The sequence below is a fragment of the Cheilinus undulatus genome, linkage group 18 (genome assembly GCF_018320785.1).
Source record: "Cheilinus undulatus linkage group 18, ASM1832078v1, whole genome shotgun sequence".
NCBI lineage: Eukaryota > Metazoa > Chordata > Actinopteri > Labriformes > Labridae > Cheilinus > Cheilinus undulatus.
In genome coordinates, this window is record NC_054882.1 from 6,798,568 (window position 1) to 6,822,312 (window position 23,745).

A 23,745-nucleotide genomic window follows, 5' to 3' on the forward strand; every position below is an offset into this window, starting at 1 on the left:
ATTTTGGGATTTTTCCAGACTCCTGTGAATCACACCTCTTAAACCTGTACGCACACCTTTTCTCACCTGTAAATTTTTAAAAACTTTCCAATTAGTACCTGACAGGAGTGCAGATTTGTTCGTCTTAATCCCTTATTTGTGCATTATTCTTTTAAGAAGGCAACATTTAAGAATAATGCTATAAATGAACTAAAACAGCCATGATGTGTGCTTGACGGCTGAACAATGACCTGGAACTGAAACGAGAGCTGAGTGGAGCTGAAGAGAGCTGCTGATATCATTATAAAAGACTTTATCTTCAGCGTGAACTTTAAACCAGAGTAAGAGTCAAACAGAGCGGGGAAGCGACCTTTCACCCTGATAGAGCCGTGTTTCAACTCCCACTCAGTGTTTGTATTATTTGATCTTTGGTGCCTACGATAGGTAGAACCCCTGCGGGCAGACATCCTCAGCTTTGAAGCTTACATTTGCACGCAAAGTCGTTGTGTTAAATCAATTAGCTGCAATTAGGCTGCTGTTGTCAGCCCTTTGGTGTCAACGTCTAAAAGCATGCTTCACTATAAATATGGAGTTTTAGCTGAAAATATCTGCAGGAACACCTTGTAGGGATCCAGTCCTTGAAAGGCTATTCAGCCAACTTAAAGAGAAGCGCTTCTTTAAAGGAGACTGGTTTAAGATTTGATTCCATGCACGAGGAAGAGGCAGTTTGTGTTTTAAGGCAGAGGTGTTGCAAACACCACCTGCAGGCGCTGACTTTTCTCCTCTCTAGTGTTGATATTCTTTCCTTTTTGCAGCCTTGCAGGATCCCTCCTACGCTGCTGCTTCTCAGAATGCCATTCCACAAAGATCAATACTTCCTGCAGTCCCTTTCAGATGCACCTTTTCTATAAGAAGGGCTGGACATTGGACCTTTTTTTTCGACAAATCCTTGAAAGAACAATCAGCTGGACTCTAACATGAAAAGAAAGCGGTGTACTTGTGTTATCCATGCTTGAATAAAAGGAAGTATAAAAGGTGGAGTGAATATTTTCATCAAGTATCCCTGTGCCACCTCCGCTCCATCTGTGATTGCTCTTAAAGAAAGTCATAAAAAGTGAAGGATAAACGTCTGGAGCCTAAGCTGTTTTTATGACCTTAATGGCACCTGTATCAAATATAATTTGTTCCTTTCACGTTCACTTAACGCCTGTAACACAAATACCCACAGTGCATCAGCGGGGGTTTGATGAGGTTATTCATCGATACCATTTTCAGAGTCATTTTTCCACAAGGAGGTCGATGTACTGCACACATGAAGAGTGATGGAGAACACATGCAGCGCGAACATGCTCCACGCCATAAAAACACCTTTATGAGTCAGACAGCCTTTGTGTGAATTAGAAATGAGGCCAAAACATCAAAGAGGGAATTTTTATGGAGCCTCAATTTTTCATTCTTGTTAATAATTAACATCTCTAACAACATGCTCTCCAGAAGAAACACTGTAATTCTTGCATATTGGTTTAAGAAATGCACAGTTGTACTACAACAGAATAATTCAGCTCAGATCGCTTCATTAATCATGTATAACAAAGTGCAACCAGGACACTGTCGTTCATCAGAGTGTGTTTAACAGCTTAGTGCTGAAAACAGACAACTTTTGTTTAATTTATCTCTGTCAAAGGAACCTGCATTTAAAGACGTGGTGTTTATTCAGTTGGCATTAGTGTCTTCATTCGTACATAGTGCAAAAAGAAACACTAGATTTCTACATTTAAAAGGCAATTAAAAGGCAAATTCATTTATAGGCTGCATGTTTGTGCAGTGCACTCAGTAGTGATATTATCTGGTTGCATTGTTCTTCTTCTCTACAGATAAAACAAGATTGTCCTGCAGAATTTTCCTATTTTACCCTCTGCCTTTAGAAGCCTACAGGACTGGCTGCTGAGAAGCATCCCCACAAAATGATGCTGTCTCCACCGTGCTTCACAGTGGGGATGGTGTGTTTGCGATGTGCAGTGTTTGCCTGATGGCCAAAAAGCTCCATTTTGGTCTCATCAGACCAAAGAACTTTCTTCCACCATGACCATGGAGTCCCCCACATGCCTTTTGGTGAACTCTAGTCCAGTTAATCTGAGTTTTCTTCCACAGTAGCTTTCTCTTTGCCACTCTCCCATAAAGCTTTGCCTGGTGAAGAACCCGGCCAACAGTTGTCTGCAGAGTCTCTCCCATCTCAGCTGCTGAAGCTTGGAACTCCTTCATAGTGCTTCAAGCAGACATGGCTCTGGATCTGGCTCTGTTCTGGAGTGTCAGAACCTTGTTGCTTTCTGGTGAACCAGCCCACGTTCACACCAGTTTAAGTGGAACCAAAGTGGAAGTATATTACTCCACGTGAATCAGGCGTTTTTATTTTAGTTTATTTATTTGGTCCGACGTTCGGGTGAACCCAACCTTCGCCATCTCTTCTGCAAGTTCATCACCTTCTTTGTCCTACTCTCCAGCCTCACCTGGAATTCTGTCAATACCCAGATCACAACCAAACATTCTGTCTCCTCACCCACTTTTCCTCCATTTTCCACTTGTTTCATAACTTAGAATATGACATGCCCAATGATGATGTCACAGTTCGCAAAGAGCCGGCTGCTTTTTGGTTCCAGGTGAGAACCAGCTTTTCAGGTTCTGAACTTTTTTTTTTTTTTCGTTTGACTGTGCCGACTGGCTCAAAATTTGGTGCAGGAACTGCAGCCAACACAGAGCCCTGCCAGTCTGATAGGCCTATCAGAGTAGTCATAGGTGTCTTTGTAGCCTCTCTCATTAGTCTCCTTCTTGCACGCCCACTCAGTCTGTGAGGACGGCCTGATCTAGGCAGATTAACACATGTGACATATTCCTTCCAGTTCTTGATGATGGATCTAACTGAACTCTGGTAAATGTACAGAGCATTAGGGATGTATTTGTATCCATCCCCTGACTTATACTTTTCATAAACTTTTTCTGAGTTGCTTGGAGTGTTCTTTTGTCTTCATGGTGTAATGGTAGCCAGGAATATTGATTAACCAGTGACTGGACCTTCCAGACACAGGTGTCTTTATACTACAATCACTAAACGCACATTCACTGCACTCAGGTGATCCCCATGAATTAGGTCAGTGACTTTTAAGTGGATGAACTTTTATGTGTGACCTTATTTTACATTCCATATTTTTATTTAATTGGCATTACTTTGTAAAAATCTCTTTTCACTTAGACATTAAGGATGATTTTTTATATTTTTTAATCAAAAAAGCCAAATAATATTGACCATGATAACGTTATAGAATCAATAAAAGGTCAAACATCCACATGGATTAATACTTTTATAGGCACTTGTTTGTAAACAGAATTTCTGAAGAATATTTTAGAAATTTTCTAGTTGTCTTTTAATGAACCGCATACATTTTGGAAGTTCAAGGTCAAAGCTGCCTGGGTACTGGTGGATTTCAGAGGTTTATAGCTGCCAAGTGGAAGTTAGTAATTTCTTCTAACCTGTACAAGCAATTTCATCCTAACTCTCCATTTTTATAATTATCCCTATAAATCAATGCCCAAACCTATCCTTTTCTGATCTCTCCTTTTGTTTGTCTAGCTCTAACCTTCGTCTCTCCCTGACTATCTCACTGTTGCAGATTGCGAGCAGCCCCCCATCTGGCGCCGAGTCGCGGAGTGTCACTAAATGAACAGACGTCAAGTTGCTGTGAGTATACACATATTTGCCCGCAGCGCTGTGTTTGAAACCAGTTCAACAGCAGTTTAATTTTGTGCAAGCTCAATTTCATATCAAGTGTATTGCTGCCTTCAGGAGAGTGCGGTGCTGATGAGAGGCTTTAATGCCGGTCCAAAAACAGGTGATTTAGCACACATTTGATGCCAAGTCTTTGACTTGTTTAGAATAAATTTCCTGTTGAGAATTTTAATAAATCTCCCAGTACAGGTAGGTAGTAGGCCTCTGTGTGAGGACTGAATGAAAGAAGTTTCCATCTCCATAATGTCTTCAGTTCTCTTCATGACTCAAATTCAATCTCAAGACATGAACTCGTAAGCCTGTTATGCGCCGCCACACGCCGCGCTCTCCAATTAATGTCAGCATCTTTTGTGAAATCACATCAGTAGAATTAAATGTGAGCAGATATGCGGTTAAATAAGTGACGCAGCGTCGAGCAGGCCTCCTCTTCCTTCATGATAACACCACAATTTCCCCCACAAAATGAATCCAGCGCTGAGAATTACCTACAGTGTCATTTTCTCTGCATGATCACACAGATTTTTTTCCAATCGCAGGTTGCAGGCAATAATATCACTTCCTTTTTTCCATGTGGGGTGACTTCTTCATTGGCGATGCTCTTGTCAGCACTGCAAACCAAAAAAAAAAAAAGCTGATTATAGGGCGGAGTTAGTATCTAGATTGCCTGTCTCTCTTAGCATCCCCAGATATCATAGCAGCAAAGAGCAGAGAAAGGTACTTGGCTGGCTCACACTTGTTTATAAGATAATATCTTTTACGATAAGTCTCCCATTCACAGCCCCCACCCCAAACAATATAAATGTATATGAGGGAAAACTAGGGCAAGCCTGAATCAGAATTTTAATGGAGTACATTTTTGTTTAGACTCGCAATTTTGGCAATAAGCACCACCACGCCCTGAATATCAATCAAACGCTGGTATTCTTCTGACTCTCGGGGATGTGTTCTGAGTGAGACATGACTTCTCTCAGTGGAAGTGGCACCGCTGGAAGTCTCGACAATAATCACAACCACAGGCAGATGTCAAAGATAGTTATTATTTCTTTTCTATTTTGCTGAACATGAATAATTCCTCCACCTCTCTCTCACCAACATTACAACCTTTACCACAACATTTCCAAGTCAGTCACAGTCATTAACAGCTGTCCATCTTTCTGATTCTTTTACGCTGTTTCACTGTAATAATGCTGCTTTATTTGGAAAAAAAATTCCATAAACAAAGCAAACTAATGGTAGACTTTTAATGACTAAAACTTCTGTTTTCTTTTCTTGCAGCCATGCTGATGTACTGATGCATTTAAAACAGGGGTGTCAAACTCAATCACAGCAGTGGCCGAATTTTGAATTTGGGTCCAACCTGAAGGCCAAACAGGATCAACATTTAACCATAAACTGTGAACCTCATTTTCACCAGCAATGAATTATGGGAAGAAAACACCTTAGCACTGATGTTAAAGGAGTTTGAGATTGAAAAAAAAGTCAAAATCTGAGATAAAATTCAGACTTATTAGCTCAAAATTTCAAAACATGGCATTTAAAGTAAAAAAAAAGTTTTTAAAATGCAAATATATGATATAAAAATTTGAAATCATGATTTTTTAAAAAGCAAAATATGAGATTAAATTTAAAAATATCATTGGTTTAAACTTTGTGAGAAAAAAATTGAGTCTTAAAGGTGAAAATATTTTTTTAAAATTTAAAATTGAGGATCTAAACAGTCAAATTACGGGATAAAAGTCAAATTATGGAGCCAAAAAGGTCAAAATGTGAGAAAAAATTAAAACCACAAGTTCAAAAGGTCAAAATATTACTTAAAAATTTAAAATTGAGGATCTAAAGGATAAATAACAAGATAAAAGTTGAAATTGTGAATCAAAAAGATCAACATACAAAATAAAAATCAAAACCTAAACTTTGCGTCATAAATGTGAGATGTAAAATTAAGAATATGAAATGAAAACAGAAATTTATTTTTCCACATTCCTGACTTTTTTTTAAAATTATATTAACATTTTACTTTTTCTCATTTTTACAGCCTAACAAGGATATTTTAAATCTTTAAGGTTAAGTTTACATTTTTAAACTAGAGGAAATCTGCAGACCTCAGACCAGTGGGCAAGCTCTAATAAAAATATGATATGATCTGGTGGGCCGGGTGTAAGTGTACCACGGTCTGGATTTGGCCCCCGGGCCTTGAGTTTGACACCCCTGATCTAAAAGAAAAAAGTTCAGTATTTCCTGTTATTTAATTCAAAATATAAAAAATCCACAGCTTCTACCTTCATCACACAGAAAGTAAATTTTTTCCAGCCTTTTTTATTTTAATCTTGATAGATAAATGGATTGATCCATTGATAGATAGTCACTGCATAGTAATAATACAATAAAATTTCGTTTGGCAGTCTCTTCTGTAGCAGCAGACACAGTTGTCCAACCAGTGGTTAGCAATCTGCAGCCTTATGTCGTCCATCCCACTGGCGAGGGAGGGGGCACCAGTGAGAAAGATGCCCGGTACGTCACGTTTGTGTGGGTGGTGCTGAACAGTCAGTGTTCAGGGTGCGAGGGGTCCATCAGGGTCCTGTAGGCTTGCTGTGGAGATGAGTCTGGTAGATATCCTTAAGGGGAATGATGGGAGAGCCAACAACCCCCTCTATTCTTACCGGAGTCAGGTGTCCGGTCCACTCTGAATATGGTGCGGCCTACTAGCTCCACGGCTAGGTCTGGAATGTTTTCGTGCATTCAGGTCTCTGTTATTATTAAGACAGAGTCGTTAGATATCCGCAGCCTTATGTCGTGCATCTTGTTGGCGAGGGAGCGGGCATGTGCGAGAAAGATGCTAGGTATGGCAAGTTTGTGTGAGGTCGCTCTTAGCTTAGCCTGTAGCTTCGATTGTCCTGCTTCCGCCTTCTCACACAGTGCCGTCTCTGCCTCCTACCCCACTCGGCCGTAGGTGTCGTGCTGCCTCCTCCTCCTCTCGGTCTCAGAGCACTCCGTTCTCCGGATAATCTCTGTTGGCAAAGATGCGAGCTCTGCGGCCGTGCTTCCTTTGCAGTAGTCAAAGAAGCAGAATGTCAGTTCTGGTAGGGGGGCTTTGTTTTTCTGCTAGTGATGGAGCGCCAGGCCACTGCATCAGTACGCACCACCACCACGCTATCTAAATAAGTACTATTCAGTAGTCTCCTGTTGATATGGTAGTGTTCTGTTGCAGTTACTGGCAGTTATTGTAAGCTTTTAAGCTAGCCAGGAGTTATATTTGCTACTGAGGTCTTCTTTTTCATGTTTTTGTGTTTTTCTTGATGAAAATTTCCTCTTCTTTCTCTCAAAGGTGTCCTGAACTATCCATCTTCTTTGTTGTCATAGGTTTTAACAAATGTTGTCAACTTTATTGTGAAATAACACAACAATTCCAAGGTATAACTCAAGAGTGCATCTTTTTTTGCTGCCAACTGCTCTGGTTGCCTGGCAACAGTGATGTGTGCAGTGATGATTATGGCTTTAAAAATACACTAGGAAATCAGTGTCTCCATAAAGCTTCTCAGCAGATGGAAGCATGAAGGATGCTAAGATCTCCTGGTAGACAGCTGACAGCGTCAACTCTGGACTTGATAAAGACCAGTGGACCAACACCAACCCTCCTCGTGGAGGGGATTGATGCTTGTCATCTGGACAGTAGTCATGTCAGCAGTCTTCCCCATGGTTGTGGTTGTGTGCACTGAACCAATGTGAAAGAATGCAGTGGCAGGTGTGGCGTCATTCCCGGTTTTGGAATGACGCTCCAAATGACATTTACCAGAACAATAAGTCCGCTCCAACTGTGGGGGCATTTTGGCTTTAATTTTGTCAAACTAGAAGAGGTCGTGACCTTGTTCATACTAACAGGAGGGACTGAGATGGAAGGAAAAGTTGAAAAGTTTGGGATGAAATTTCCGAGACTGGAGTCGCAGCAGAAGAGGTGAGAGTGTTGAATTGGCAGGCTGCACAGGTTCGCCTGCAGCCCCTCAGAGGCACATTTCAGCCCCTCACAGCTGATTGACTCCCGCCTCGACCTCATTAGCGAGCTGGCGGAGGAAAGTTTCATGCAGGTGAGGTCGAGGAGGGAGTTCCATAGAGCATGAAGGCCGTATATACCGCTTACCATAACACCAAGGACGCCGCTCCGTCCACGGCGGGGTCCACAGCCGAGTCCTCGGCTCATCTAAAATGCTGTTTCACATAATGAGAGCAAGCTGAAAACAAATAAGCTGATAATGAGGCTTTCCCTCAATTCCAGAGACATTTTCCCGATAAGAGTCATCTGTGCTTTTAATAGGACAAACATCTGGGCTGCTCACAGTCGCACGCTCTCATTTGTTTGGTAATTGTGGGCCGAGCAGGCGATGAGCTCACCTAGGATTTTGTCGATAGCTATTAAAGTTTCTAGAGATATCATATAAAGGTTATTCATTAAAGTACGTGCTACTATCATTATTCACCTTCTAATCTAAGGAGGAAGCTTCAGCTCTCAGCAGAGGTTGTTTTTTTTACATTAAGAATACTGGGTCACAGTAAAGAAAAGCTCTGAGTCTCATAATAGTCGCCGTTGTCTGCTTGCTCTTAAGGTGGCAGCACTGGTCTGTTGGTTTTTCATTCCACCATTTGGTCTAAAAATGTGACGTCTTAACTCCTTATTGCTTTTATCAGTGGTTTTCTGCAGGGTAAACAGTGCCTCCAAAAATATTCCCCCCTTCGGATGATTTACCTTTTAGTGATTTTATAAATCAATCATGGTCCTGCTCACAGTCTCCGTTCAGTTTCATCCCAAAGGTCCTCAGTGGGGTTGAGGTCAGGACTGTGTGCAAACCAGTCAAGTTTTTCCAAACCAAACTCATCAAACCATGTCTTTATAGTCCTTGCTTTGTGCACTGGGGCACAGTCATGTTGGAACAGAGAAGGGCCTTCCCCAAACTGTTGCCACACAGTTGGAAGCACAGTATTGTCCAAAATGTCTTGGTGTACTAAAGCATTAAGAGAGAAGGGGCCTATCCTAAACCCTGAAAGCAGCCCTATACCTTTATCCCTCCTCTACCAATCTTCACAGTTGGAACAATGCAATCAAGCAGGTATCTGCCAAACCCAGACTTCCCATCTAAAGAAGTGTGACTGGTCACTCCACAGAACACGTTTCCACTGCTCCACAGCAAGACTGCCCATAAAGATAAAACCACCACAACAGCCACAAGCAATACATGTGTCAAACTACAAACATAAAATAATAAAGTTACACAGCTCACCATTTAAAGCTCTGCTGCACTCTCCTGATCATAACATTCAATCAAAACCAGTCCACACGGTCTAAATCCAGTCAGACATTTGGCACAAAAACAGGATTACATCCATAAAGATCTATGGACTGGTGTTGTATTATTTCAAGTTTGCTGTATTGGCTACCTAAAAGTGGGGAAAATGGTTTGAAAGTGGCAGAAATGGGTGGAAAAGGTGAATTAAAGGGATAAGAAAAGTGGCAAAAATGAGTTCAAAGCAGCAAAAATGGGCATAGGGAATGGTGAAATGTGGTTAAACTGGGCAGAAATGGATGAAAGAGTGGTGAAAAGTGGTGAATAGTGGAAAAAAATAGGTCAACAGAGACAACTATAGCTGGATAGTGGCAAAAAACAGGCCGAATAAGTGGTGGAAAGGGTGGAAAAGTGGTTACGCTGTGTTAAAAATTGTAAAAAATTGGTGGAAAATGTGTTGAAATGGGATTACAATGTCATAGTAATTGGCAAAAAATGCGCAAAATTGATTAAAAATGACTAATAGTAGCCAAAATGGGTAGGAAAAGGGGTGAAAGGGTTTAACAGTAGTTAAAGGGCCTTGGAAGTGGCAGAAATGAGTAGAAAAGGTGGCAAAATTGGATTAGAAAGTGGCAAAAATGAGTTCAAAGCAGCAAAAGTGGGCATAGGGAATGGTGAAATGTGGTTAAACTGGGCAGAAATGGATGAGAGTGCTGAATAGGGTGAATAGTGGAAAAAATAGGTCAACAGAGACAACTATAGCTGGATAGTGGCAAAAATAGATGAATGAGCTGGCAAAAAGGGTGTTTAGTGTTAAAAATGTGTGGACAGAGGCAAATGCATCTGGAAAGTTGCTAAACGGGCAGAAAATGCAGGGGGAAGGGGTTAAAAAGTGGTAAAAATTTGTTCAAGTTGGAAAAATAGGCGGAAATGTGGGAATTTAAATGTGGCAAAAATTGTGCAAAAATTATGAAAAATGGCAAACGGTGGCAAAAACTGGCAGAAAATGTTTCGTAAAGGGTGTGAAAGGGAAATTTGGTTCAAGTTGGCAAAAAACTGTTTGAAACTGTAGCAATATAGTATTTGAATTAGGCAGAAGTTGGTAAAAATTGTTAAAATTTCAGCGAATTCTGTGGGTAGGCCTGCTCCACAGTCCAGTGTCGGTGCTTGACACCACTCCATCTGATGCTTGGCATGGGACTTGGTGATGCGAGGCCTGCATGCAGCTACTTGTTCATGGAAACCTGTTCATGAAGCTCCTGTCACAGTTTTTAAGCTTACATTAATGCCACTGGAAGTTCAGAACTCTCCACCTATGAAATCAGCAAAGTGTTGGCGACATTTACGCACCATGTTTCGTAGCGGTCGTTGACCCCACTCTGTGATTTCACGTGGTGTTCTGCTTCATGGCTGAGTTGCTGTTGTTCCTAAACGCTTCCACTTTCTAAGGATGTAACTTCCAGTTGACTGTTGAATATCCAGCAGGCCTGTGGCATCAGGTCTGATTGAAACAACTGAATTCAATAACTAACAGGTGTGGCTGAATACTTTTGTCCATATAGTGTTTGGGCATCAATGGGAGTGTCTGGAGGTGTAATGAGAGCAGAGCGTCTCTCACAGAAATGCACTAAGAAACCCTAAAATGATAAAACGTAGAATCATGTAAGCCAATAATTTAAGACTAGTCTGCATGCCAAGGTTAATTCCTCAACAGCATTTCAATGATGAATGTTCAAACTGAAAAGTGATAACTACATAATTAGATGGCATCAGAGAAATGAGCTCAATCTGAACCTCTTTTAATTGTCAGATCATTCAGTAGAGACTCAGAAGTGAAGGTTGACTCGACTTCATGAAAGGTTTATCCTTTAGAAACTTTCCTTTCTTTCGGCTGTGATGAAATTATTTAGATAAAAACCCTTTTCATGGTGTTTTTCAGTTCATGTTAGGTGTCTGAAGATGTTTCACAGAGACAGACTCATCAGAGAAGATCAGAAACTCCAAACGAGATGGTAATACCCAACACCAGACGCCTGTGTTTATGATTGCTGTCAATTAAAGCCTGTTGTTAGCGACGCAGCTGTAATTCACTCAAAGCAGTTCCTGTCACTTTGCTAACACAGAGGTTTATTCAATTAGCGCTAATTCTGATGCTTTGCTAATTAGTGTGGAAAAATAATTACACTCAGATGACATCCTTCAGGGACACCTTTACACTTGATTTGATTGCAGATGCACGAATAAGGAAAAAATAGACCCCAAACGCATCTAAAAAAAAAATCCCTCAATCATCTCCAGAGAGGTGATGAGAAGAAACAGAGGCAGGATCACAAATAGACACTTTGACTGAAGCTCTGATGTGGGGAATAGTTACACTTTTGATGGATGTCTCAATTAATCCATGCATGAGAGGCTGCAGTTTATGGTGCAGTGAATTCGAGGTATTTTGACGCTGACCTACTAAGGCAGACATCGGCTCCAAGAGGAAAACATTTGTTTTGGAAGAATTCATCTTTTATAAGGATTTTAATGTTGGATAAATCAGCGAAGAGAGTGACAAAAGAAGAAAAAGTGGTATGACTGGAGCCTCAGAGATGTTAAAATAGATACAGACATGACACGAGACTCAGAAACGGCTCTGCTTCCATAAAAATGTCCTTAAAAAAGAGGATGTAAGAGAAAGTTTAAGATGACAAACTGTGCTCGAGGTATAATGGAGTTTAGGGGATAAATGATGGATGAGCCAGAAGAGTATTTCAGGTCAGCAGCAGAGATACCACAAACCCCAGCGCCAAAAAAGCTGGGACGTGGTGTTACATGTGAATAAAACAGAATGCAGCGAGTGAATTCTTCTCAAACTTTATTCAGCTGAATACAGCACAAAGACAAGATAGTAAATGGTCAAACTGATAGGCTTTATAGTTTGGTTGGAAATGTACACACATTCTGAATTTCATGCCTGCAGCACATTCCAAAAAAGTTGGGACAGGGGCAAGAAAAGAGTGGGAAATATGCAGAATGCCAAAAAAAAAAAAAAACAGCCAGGAAATTGGTAACAGGTACCATGATGGAATCTATGCGCACATTCCTTCCGGATTTAACATTAGGCAGCTCCCAAACTTCCAGTTGGGAGACTGAACACAGAAGAAAACAATGTTTGATGGCAGGTTCGTTGTGGTTTGCTTGCTGTTTGCATGAGTTACCCAAGCTGACTGTCAATGACTTTTGGGTCTCGGCCCACCAGTTGAGAACCACTGGGATAGAGGGTGTAAAATTTTCCAGTTTTTTCCATTTTCTCTTTTTCATATCAGGTGTTTTGGTCCAATCATGCTTCAAAATGCAGCATATTCATTTAAGTAAACATGCGTTGATGAAATTTTTTTGGAAACTTGGGTTGCGATCTCTGGTAAGACAGAATAGTGGGTCCTCAGGCTGGACCAGTTGAGAACCACTGGTCTACACCATACTCAACTTGTTGGTAGATTCTTGGTGACTTTAATGCCACCACTGGCCCTGACTGGGTGGGCTATGAGGCATGTGTTGGTCCATATGGCTCTGGTCAGCGAGAAGAAAGCTCCTCAATACCTCCTTGACTTTGGAAATGATGGAATGGCCATCAGGAGGCCAGACCAGTACAGGACCAAGGCTGACGTGGTGAAATGCCAAACTGACTTAAATTTGGCCTGGTGGTTCATAACACAGTGGCCTGTCATACAACAAACCTAAAATACTGATTTTTTTGTCGCTTTACAGGGAGTTTAAATGAGGTAGTGTTTTTTTCATTGGTATCCATTTAGAAGATGATCACTTGTTTTTCTAAATGGACAAGCATTTTTTTAAATTTGTGACTTTAAATAAAACGAAACACTTTTTTGTCACATTATTTCTCATTAAAGTTTAAAACAAACGCTAATATCTTGTCTCATGAGCTGAGTGTCTCCTCACACCCTTTACTCACCTGTAAGCAGAATGAAGACGGTCTTTAACATCTTGGTGAAATCTTCTGAGGGCAGACGTTAGAGGACCGTATCAGTCCTCCTCCTCCTGTCGCCACCCTGCCTGCTAAGGTTGTAAACCTCTGATATTTTACCTCCTCTGTCGTGAAGATTTGGTAGATTTTTAAAGTATCCTTCCTAAAAAAGATGCTACTTTTTGTAAGTGACATATTTTGTCACAAAATGACTGATTGTAGAAAATTACAGCACATTTTCAGAGATGGCTGGTAAATGATGACTGGCTGGAAAATGCTTTTTCTAAGAAAGAGAATAACTTTTCTTTTTAGGTGTTAAATAATGGGCTTCTGGTGACTTTAAGTTCATGCTTTAATGCACGTAGGCACTCAGAAATACAACTTCTTCAGAAATACTCCAATTTTATTTGTAACAGAAAGGAAATGATTTTGTTAAAAGTGACTTTTAAAAAGATGAAGCTGAAAGAAAGAGTTTCTTTTAAAATGACACTTGCTTCTTTAAATCCTGTGACATTGTTTACATTTTAGTTTATTTGAATCCTGAGCTTACAAAAATAAGATCTACTATAAAAATGTAAACAGCAGTGATCACAGTCATCACACTGCAGGACGTTAAACTTAAACTGTCGATTCAACACAAGTCAGCAGCTTTCTCCATCCTCGGCCACCTCTGTTTTTAAGGGAGGGGTTGTTGTTCAATTGGAGCTTAATTGTGAGTTTACAGCCGGCTCCATAAAGGCGGAGAGGGTGCTGATGGAGGTGGGAGGTAAAGTGGAGGACAGATTGGACACTGCTGGGGCCTGCTCACACCGCTGGGAACAAAATCGAGGTCCCTGGCTGTAATGGCGGCTGGGGACAAAGTAGTGTTTGTGAAGAGAGGGATGAATGCTCGTTTGGTCGACTTCTCCTCCTGTTACTGCTGTTTAGAAGTAGAAACAGAAAAGTTTTTAACTTTTCAAAGTGGGTTTATTGTTGCTGCTGCAAAGACAGCTGGATCACTTTGAGTTTTCATCAGAGCCTGGAAACTAAAAATCTTTGCACCACGGGTCTGTTATTTTCAGATGTGTTTTTTTAGGTCTTATCTGCCCCTGTCTGTTATATTTCCATGGTTGATATCTACATACTAAACAGGCAAATTACAGTGTTTAAAATTAGGCGGTAGAGAGAGAGAGGAGGGGTCGGACACAAAAGTGGGCAACTTGGGGTTAAGTGTCTTGCACAAATGTGCCTCCACAACCGACTCTGCCTACTCAGCCACAGTTGCCCCTGGTGTTCCGGTAAACTCTGCTGCTTTGGAAATGTTTGGGGAAGCTGAGTGGATCTATAACTCAGTAAACAGTTGCACAGGTGAACACAACAGGCTCAGTGGAATTATCGTGTGTAAATGAAGAGCAGCTTCGCTAAGGTTGAATGCATTTTACATTCCCTCACAAACCCTTAGTGTAAAGTAATTGGCTCACCATCTTGACGGTTTCTTTCCTTGCAAATCCACCAGATTGGCCAGACTCCATATCTACTAGCAGGTAGAGCCACCTTATGAAGTGTAAATCTGGAACGCTTGTGCCTAATCTGAGAATTAATGAACCAATCAGCATCACTTGAGGAGAAGAAGCAGTATCTACAGGTCTGGCTTCATTGCACTGCAAGCCTGCAAACAATGGCGACTGGTGAAGCAATTAGCTCGATTCACTCATAGACTGTAGAAAGAATTGGACAAACCCTGTATGACATCAGCCGTCTGATTACAATAGGCGGACTCGAACTGCTTTTGAAGACAATCCGCAGCAACTTCCACTAACCCCACTAAGCTCAACTTCCTGTCAGCTAGCTAGCTAGCATTCTAGTTGATAGAAACGTAGCTTCTGCCTGCCAAGCTATCTTTCAATCAAATGAGACGCGCCAATCAGTGCGCAGTGAAATTTTTCCTAGATACAATCTTAACGACTGTGGTACAAAAAATTTCACCTGGCTGTTTTTTGAACCAGGCTGTAAACCAGTTTATTTCTAGTGTAAAAACTGTCTTTTTAACATGTATTCAGACAGGACTTCCAGTGTTCCTGCAGCCAGCCTCAAGTGGACACTTGCTGTACTGCAATTTTTTGCACTTTTGCATTGGCTTCATTTTTCAGGATCAGAGGTTGCTGCTTGGATTTACTAAAGGTTGTTGGCAGATGATTTTGCGCAGCAGTGGACAACTCCTAATGGAGGGCAAGAATTTATTTCCGCATAGAGAAACGCTACTAAAAGGCCACGTTTGGGGCTGTTAAAATAATAACATTCTGAATTCTTAAGCTACTTTTGTTTCCCAAAAGTCGTGGCAAAAATAAAAAGCAATAAAAAAACTTCTCATAGAAACACTAGCAGACAGGAATTAAAATAGCTTTCATATAAAGTTACGGGGGATGTTGCACTCCACTCATGCATGGTCTGTTTCTAAAATGGGGTTCAGTTTGTTTTAGTGAAGTTTTGCCATGTTTTAACACATTAAATGCTGATCTTAACCCATATCCATCCATTCCCGCTTGTTGTGACGGAAAATCCGTCTCTCTTTAGAGATCCAGATGTTTTGGCTCAGCTCTGTTGTTTGGCTTCTAAATGAGTCTTCATTTGGTACCAGTTTGGCCTTTTTAATTGTGGATTAAATAATGACGAAGGAGGAAAGGAAACTGGCACTCAAATGGGATCTAGCTACCGTTGAAGAGCCATTTTGTAGCACAGGCTTGTTCTTAAATGACGTATCATCACTCGGTCACTCACCCAATAAGATTTATAAGGTTGATAGTTCATCACGGTTTCCTTTAAAAGCAAGTTTGTGAAAAAATTAGGATGTTTTATATGCTGAAAAGGCTGAGGTAGACTCTTAGCCCAGTACAAGACTCCTCCAGAGTTGTCTCCCTTGATCTGACAAGACGACACTTGAAGGTCAGCAGGAGTGAGTAATTTTTGATATTAATGGCCTTCAGGTAAATCAGTGTAACTGTGATAAAAATCGCTTTTTGTAGTGAAGGGATCTTACTCAATGTATGTGGGAATTTTCTGACGATCATTGATCTATTTAGAGTTATAAGTACTTTCCTGTGTTCCATTCATTCCTAACAGCTGTCCTCCAGTTCCAGACCCCCTCAAGGATCACATGACTTCAAACAACCTATCAAAAACACAGCAATGAATGCACTCAAAGCTGTGGCTGGTGAAAACATGTTTTTGTTGGAGTTTACAAACGGGCTCCACTGATAGTGAACAATGATAAAAGCGGCCTGTCAAGCTTGTGTTACATAGTTTAGTCTCTAGGGCGGCTCAAGCCCACTTCATCATACATTTTGTCACTCTGATAGGCCCATAATTAATGAGACAGGCAGAACTTTCATCCAGTCACCCTCCAGTAGTGTTTTGAAAGGTTCTGCCTTTCCCAAACACAGTGGATGGGGTACTACTTAGATGGATATGAAGTATATCCTATGTCTTGTTGGGTTGGATGGTTTCAATAACTGCACTGTAGTTTTTAGCTCGCATATGTTGAGCTTCAAGGTTTTAGCATCACTGTGAATAGAGGGAATCATTGGAAAAAAACAGCTAAAGCTGTCCCGGTGAGGCTATCATAGGGAGGTTGAATTATAGTAGGACAGCCCTGAAGGCCCAGGTGTAAACGCACAGCTCCTCTCTCTTATTTCCTTATTTTGTGTTTCGTCCAGCTGATGTCTTCCCGTTAACATATGACGTGGATAACAGAGTGAGTGAGGCCATAATGAACTGCTGAAATGTGGCTGTGAGTGACTTTAGCAGCTGTTTAATGATGACTCTGTTTGTACTTCTGATTTAACAAGGACGCTCACCAAAGTGACCTTTATAGAGGCCATTAGAGTCGGGATGATGTTGGACATCTTTTCTCCCTTTCAGCACGACCTGTTTTACATCTAAAACATTTCTAATATTTTTCAAATCCTTCGGAAAAAATCTAATTCATGCTGCTGCGTGACATTTAACGACTTTTTTTATCAAGACACAAAAAGCGATCGTGTCAACTGTGTCAATTAGAAAGAGAGCAGAGAGAAGCCTTTTATTGTAACCGGGAGCCGAGTCTTAAAGGTGGCTCTCTGTGAAAATAAAAGAGCAAAAAGCGTGGGTTGTTTGTCTCACTAATGTCACTCATTTTACTTTTAAAGCAGGTGCATTTTGGAAAATGTGCTCTTGAACTAAACCTGCCTTGCGTTAATGGAAGCTGTGCTGTTGGAGGTGGAGGGCTGCAGCCTCCGGGGATCCTTGATAAAAAGCCATTAGTCTCCTGTGGGCAATACTGCTGCTCTACAGTATGTAATGGACTTAACATGGCACTCATGTGGCTCTGTGTTCTGTATTTTATCCACTGGGATTAATCCCCACCGTCTGATGGATGTTAAATGAATATTTATGAAACACCACAAACCACAACATCCCATTACACTACAGGTGTGTCTGAGGGTATAATGTTTGTGGTTAAATCCTCCTATTACACTTTAACCAAAGCTCTTTCCTCTAACATGACTTTAAAGACTTTTTTACTGGTTAAACATCTCGTAGCACAAGAAACATCAGACAGGTTCTGAAGAGTCATCACTGAAAAAGCAGACGAGGAAGCAAGGTTTTGATTACACATGTGGTGTATTTTGTGTTTCTTCTTTCTGCTTTGATTAGCATTCAAACAGCAACCAGCACAAACAGCTAATTAGCCAACATCTAAAATGACAAATGTGCAATAAATATTTGACCACAGACACCAAACTCACATCAAAGAACAACAAATGACAAAAACCTTTTATTTCTATTCTCTAAGATCCTCCAAATCTTCTTTTGTCTCTACAGAGATCTGCTGTGACTGAATGGCAAGCCTGTAATTAAATACTGAAGCATGAACTCTAAAAGTTGTACAAATACAGTTAGAATGCAAGCATTCATTATCTGCTCAAGGGCTATTCAATTACAAACTCAACTGGGCCAAATTTTAAAATCAAGAAATGCAGCTGGGCCAGACATGTTCTGCGCCAAGTAAGCAGCTGGTGATGTCAAATTTAGAACCAATACAGATTAATTTGATGAAAAATATGCACTTTTTATTCAAAGTCTCCCTTTAAAATTTTGCAACATGACAAAAGCACATCAAAAAGTGGATAAAAACACAACAACAGAGTTGTTTAACATACCCTAAGGTAGTAGAAATGTTTTTTTTCACTTGAATAAAAGTAGAATGAAAAAAATAAAATGAATTTCTGTAAATAATAATTTTGTTCTCATCTTACCCAGGTATATCTTACAGTGCAAAAAACTAAATTTGCACAGTTGCAGCTACAGTTGAAAAGGACGTGTTTTATACTCTGTATCTTGGAACTACCTCTGTCAGCATCGCTAGCCATGCTTCAAAACAACACTGTGCATTGTAGGTTGTTGCTAGGCTACATGTAGTGTTGCATTCACGGTCACCACAGGCTGGGCCACTCAGGGGTTGGTTCTGGGCCGCATGTGGCCCACAGGTTGCCAGCTGAATAGGCCTGATCAACACCATGTATTGCATATAGATAGATAGATTATTGTCATTGCATAGTAAAAATACAACAAAATAGCATTTGCCAGTCTCCTCTGTAGCAGCAAACACAGTCGTCCAAGCAGTGGTTAGAATTCCATACCCCCCACGTCGTCCATCCCGCTGGCGAGGAAGCAAACACCAGTGAGAAAGATGCTCGGTACGGCAGATTCGTGTTGGGGATGCTGAACAATCAGTGTCCTGGGTGCGACGGGTCTATCAGGATCCTGGGGGCCCACTTGTGGGGATGACTCTAATACATGTCTTAAAGCGGAGGGAGGGGAGAGCCAACAACCCCCTTTAGTCTTACTAGAGTAAGGTGTGCTTGCATTAATTCTGATGCACCACACCACTACTGCTGCCAAATCTTGACCTCCTCCACCCCAGCCTCCTCCTTTATAGCGTAAAGCTTGTTGCAACCTCATTCAGATTCGAGCCGGGTGTCCAGTCTGCTCTGTAGATGGTGCGGCCTACTAACTCCATGGCTGGGTACGCAATGTTCTCGTGCAGTCAGGTCTCTGTTATTATCAAGACACAGTCATCCAAGTGGTGGTTAGACATCCACAGCCTTATGTTGTCCATCTTGTTGGCGAGGGAGCAGGCATGTGTGAGAAAGATGCTTGGTACGGCAGGTTTGCCCCGCTTCCGCCTTCTCCCACAACGCTGTCGCTGCCTCCTCCCCACCCAGCTGTAGGTGCCATGCTGCTCTGCGTCCTCTTCCTTTCAGTCTCCAAGCGAATATCAACTCTGGTACAAGTGTAGGGCTTTGTTTAGCTGCTAATAATGGAGTCAGTACGCGCCTCCGCCATGCTACCTCAGTAGGTAGCATTCAGTAGTCTCCTGTTGATCAGGGAGTAATCTGTTGCAGTTACTGGCAGTTGTTGTTAGCTTTTAAGCTAGCCAGGAGTTATAGTTGAGACTGAGGTCTTTTTTTTTTCGTCTTTTTTGTGTTAGTCTTGGTGGAAATTTCCCGTTCTTTCTCTCAAAGGTGTCCTGGACTATCCATCTTCTCTGTTGTCATTAGTTTCAACATATGTTGCCAACTTAATGTTCTGAAATAACACTACAATTCCAAGATAGAACTCAAGAGGGCATCTTTCTTGCTGCCAACTGCTCTGGTTGCCTGGCAACAGAAGTCACAGGGCTCTGAGCTGATGCCACCCGTCACTGGCCGAGAGGAAGCGTTCACCCTGGAATGGTCGCTGACCAATCACAGGGCTGACATGTAGAGACAAACAACTAATCGCACTCCCACTCACACCCATGGACAAAAGACTTGCCAGTTAGCCTCATGAACATCTCTTTGGACTATGGAGGAACCCGAAAAGTCCTGTCTGACTGGGATTAACCAGGAGCCGTCTTACTGAGAGGCAACAGTAAGAAGGCAAAAAACTAAAAATACTAAATCTCAGGCATTAAACTCCAGTTAAAAGTATTTAAGTGTAACAAATGTGCAAAAATAGAAGAAATCAGAAAGGGAGCAAATACTGTTTTACAAAGCGGTTAGCTGAAGAAGCAGTTATGATAGGGTGTAGCAAAGCCTGGAGTCAACAGGTCAGAAGGATGAGAGGAAATGAAGCTCAGCATTTGTTCATGCAGAACACAGTAGTCATACGCCTAGCCATGATCAGCCGACGGCCAGCTCATCCCAGCCAATCACAGCTCTTTCTCTCAACTTCTTGCATTTATTCTGATGCACCACACTGCTGCTTCTGGCAAAGCTTAACCTCCTCCACCCAAGCCTCCTCCTTTATAGCATAAAGCTTGTTGCAGCCTCATTGAGATTCATGCTGCTAATGGATTTATTGCTTTTGGACTATTTTTATTGTATTCAGTACACATTTTCATAAATGTATCCATCCATATAGGGGTTGGAAAGTCAAAGCATGCTGCTTGACTAACTCAGGGAGCATCTTTTGAGCAGAGCCTTCTCCGTCAGTTATAACTGTACATCCATTTTGCTATAAAATGGTAAAATGTAAGATGAGTGTTCCTTAAGATAAGCACATGAAAGGAGGTGCAAATCCAAGCAAATCTACCTGTCTCCTACTCCTGCTGTTTGGAAAAATAGCTTCATGGATATTTGTAATGGTTTATGGCACTAGTGACTTTCTTGCACATGATTCTGTAATTACTGCGTGAACTCCTCGGTCTTGCTGTGGTGCTGCTCCATGCTGTGCACTATAAACATAGTCAGTAGGTGATGACAGATATCGGGGCATGCAGTCAAACTGTAGAAAAGCCATGATTGACCGGAGACAGATCCAGTGAAAGTCCAGGTTAGTTTTGGAGAGTGTTGTCAATACGGTGGCTTTGACAGAATGGACTCAAAAGCCTCCTTCAGTAACCAAAGGGCTGAGTCACTTAAGCTTTTTACAACGTTTTCTACATTCTGTGGTTTAAACTAGGCTACATTCAAACTAAGCTAGCGCAGAAGTTTTCCTGATACAGATATTTTCGTCTCCTTCAATGAATCTTCCTTTATGGACTTGTTGATTGTGTTATTGCAGTGTCAGCCATGTTTGCATCATTCTCCAGCTGCCTGCTGAGCTGCACAGAATATTTAGTTCTCCTGTTGAAAGAGTTTGTGTCACGCTCTGCACATTAAGTTTCACCTGACCACCATCTAACCCGACAGAGCCTCAGACTGAATCTGTCAGATGTCGTTAAGGCAATCTTAAATGGCTCTCATGCAAATGCTGAAGCCCTCACATTACTGTCTGTTTTGTGATTTTGCACACTTCTGTAAATGATTTTTCTGCATTAAAGTCCAAACCGCCATGCTAACTTGCTCTTTTTAACATCAGGCGTTTGCAGGGGTTGCACGAAATTGCAAATCAGCGACTGGTGTCACTCTGTCATGTTCACAGGAGGAGAGAGAGAGAGGGAGCAGAAACAGTATCTAACACCTGCAAATGGAAACTGTCACAGCTTGATAACAAACCTGGAGGAGCCTGAGCAGAATAAACATGAAGCCTTCTAATGCGACTGCTTAATGAGCTTTTCGATGACAGTATTCAGTGAGATGTAGAGACTGGCACTGGTGAACTCTAGACCGCTCTGCTGACCCCCGTGAGGATGTGTAAGTGTTAGCAGGCCATACATTTCACTCCTCCATGGATGGCCATCCTATAGAAAATCATAAAAAGAGTCACCGCCACGGCTGGGCGCTCCTCCCGTCTCTCCGTCTTTGATTTAGAGCGAGGAGACGGCCGGAGACACACGTATAGCCACGCATGACCGGAGGCAAATGAAACAGGAAACTGACCGCCTCGTCTTCTCAAGGGTGTCTGTGGGAGGGAGGGTCTGTGAGAGGAGGGGGGAGCGGCTCAGGTAGGGTGGGCAGAGGTGGTAAGGTTGGGGGAGTATATTTTACTAATGAGGACACACTGGTGTTCACCGACGTCTGTGCAAACAGAGATGGCTCAGAGTGAATATACGGTTCAGATGAACTCTGCAGAGCTGCATGGCCAGGTAACTGACTGTCTGAATTGTTAAAGTCAGAAAGTAGGCAAGGGTTATTTGGAAAAGGCTCTTTTTACTGAGGAAGATCCCAGAGTTCTTCAAAAGTTGAAAACTTTAAATTAGAAGAAAGTAAAATAAACATAAGAAATGCACAGAAGAACACAAATACTCAACATACGCTTAAACAGCTGTTTAAATAAGCGAATCTTATCATCGTTGCACATTAGGGACTGGGGCTCAGATCCTTAACTGATCCCCTGAACACAAGCGCACTAGACTCATACCCAAGTCCACCTCTGAAGGTGGTCTTGGTTCAGTAGGTGGTCTCTGGCATGAATGGTTTTACTTTAGGCAATGGAAGGCAATCACCTGGAGCATTGAGCTCCAAGGGGCCTCAAACCAAAGTCATGTTTATCAAGTATGAGGTAGGCTTTTACATGTAAATAACTTTAATTAAGATGTACTTTAACATGGAGTTGGCTGTCAGCCCCCCTTCTTCTTGGAAGGCTTTTGACAAGATTTGGAGTAGTACTGTGGGAATGTGTGCCCATTCTTTCTGCTGAGCATTCATGGGATCAGGCGCGATGTTAAACGAGAAGGTCTGGCTCACAATCTCTGTTCCAGTCCATCTTAAAGGTGCTCATTGGGGTTGAGGTCAGGGCTCTTAGTGAGCCAGCCAAGATCTCCCACACCAAACTCATCTAACCATGTCTTTATAGTCCTTGCTTTGTGCACTGGGGCACAGTCATGTCTGAATAGAAAAGGGCCTTCCCATAACCGTTGCCATGAAGTTGGAAGCATTGAACATTGTTCAGAATGTCTTTGTTTGTTGAAGCATTCAGATTGGCCTTCACCGGAGATAAGGGGTCTAGCCCAAACCCTGAAAACCAGCCCCATGCCATTATCCCTCCTCCACCAAACTTCACAGTTGGCATAAGGCAGTCAGGCAGGCATCTGCTGAACCCAGACTCTCCCATCTGACTGCCAAACAGAGCAGCCTGATTCATCACTCCTCAGAACACGTTTCCACTGCTCCACAGCAAGGCTGCCCATAAGAAAGAGATAAAGGAGAGAGCATTCTGGGGCCCAGCTCAATGGGGGTCACCAGAATAATGGTCCATTGTAAAGTTATGCTGTGATATCCATATTATGTTCTAAAAAAAAAAAAAAAATCTGAATAACTACTCTTATCAAAGCAATAAATATGTGCATGTTTTTTTGTTTTTTTTTGCTGTAGTATATAGTCTTTTTAAAAATGGAAATCTTTTTTCTTAAAACAGAAAGAAAAAGTGGTAAAGATGGATCAAAACGGGCAAAAATGGCCATAATAGTGAAATGGGGTTAAAATGTGCCAAAAATTGATGAAAGAGTGCCAAAAGGGGTTAATAGTAGTAAAAATTGGTCAGTAGGAGCTACTATACCTGGAAAGTTGTAAAATGGGCAGGAAAAAAGTTGTGTAGAAGTTTAAAAGTAGCAAAAATGGCATGGAAGTGGCAAAAATGGGCATAACAAATTGTTAAATGTGGTGAAAATTAGCAACAATTGACAAAAGAGTGGTGGATCTGAGGTCAACAGAGGTTACTTTAGCTGCAAAGTGGGAAAAATAGGCAGAAAAAGGGGTGGAAAGGGTTTAGCAGTGGCAGAAACTGGGTTATAAAGTGGCTATATGGTTCAAGTTGGCAAAAATAGGTGGAAACTGTGGTGAAATGTTGATGAAAATGGC

At 41.6% G+C, this 23,745-nt stretch overlaps 1 protein-coding gene across 2 annotated transcripts in view; it reads left to right on the forward strand.

The window, feature by feature from the left end:
* gfra4a (GDNF family receptor alpha 4a) overlaps positions 1 to 23,745 on the forward strand; it is a 571,203-nt gene that overhangs the window by 212,052 nt on the left and 335,406 nt on the right. For both annotated transcript variants that reach the window (XM_041812125.1, XM_041812126.1), the window contains exon 4: positions 3,645 to 3,712. The gene's annotated coding sequence lies outside the window, so the exon portion shown is untranslated. The remainder of the gene's footprint in view (positions 1 to 3,644; positions 3,713 to 23,745) is intronic.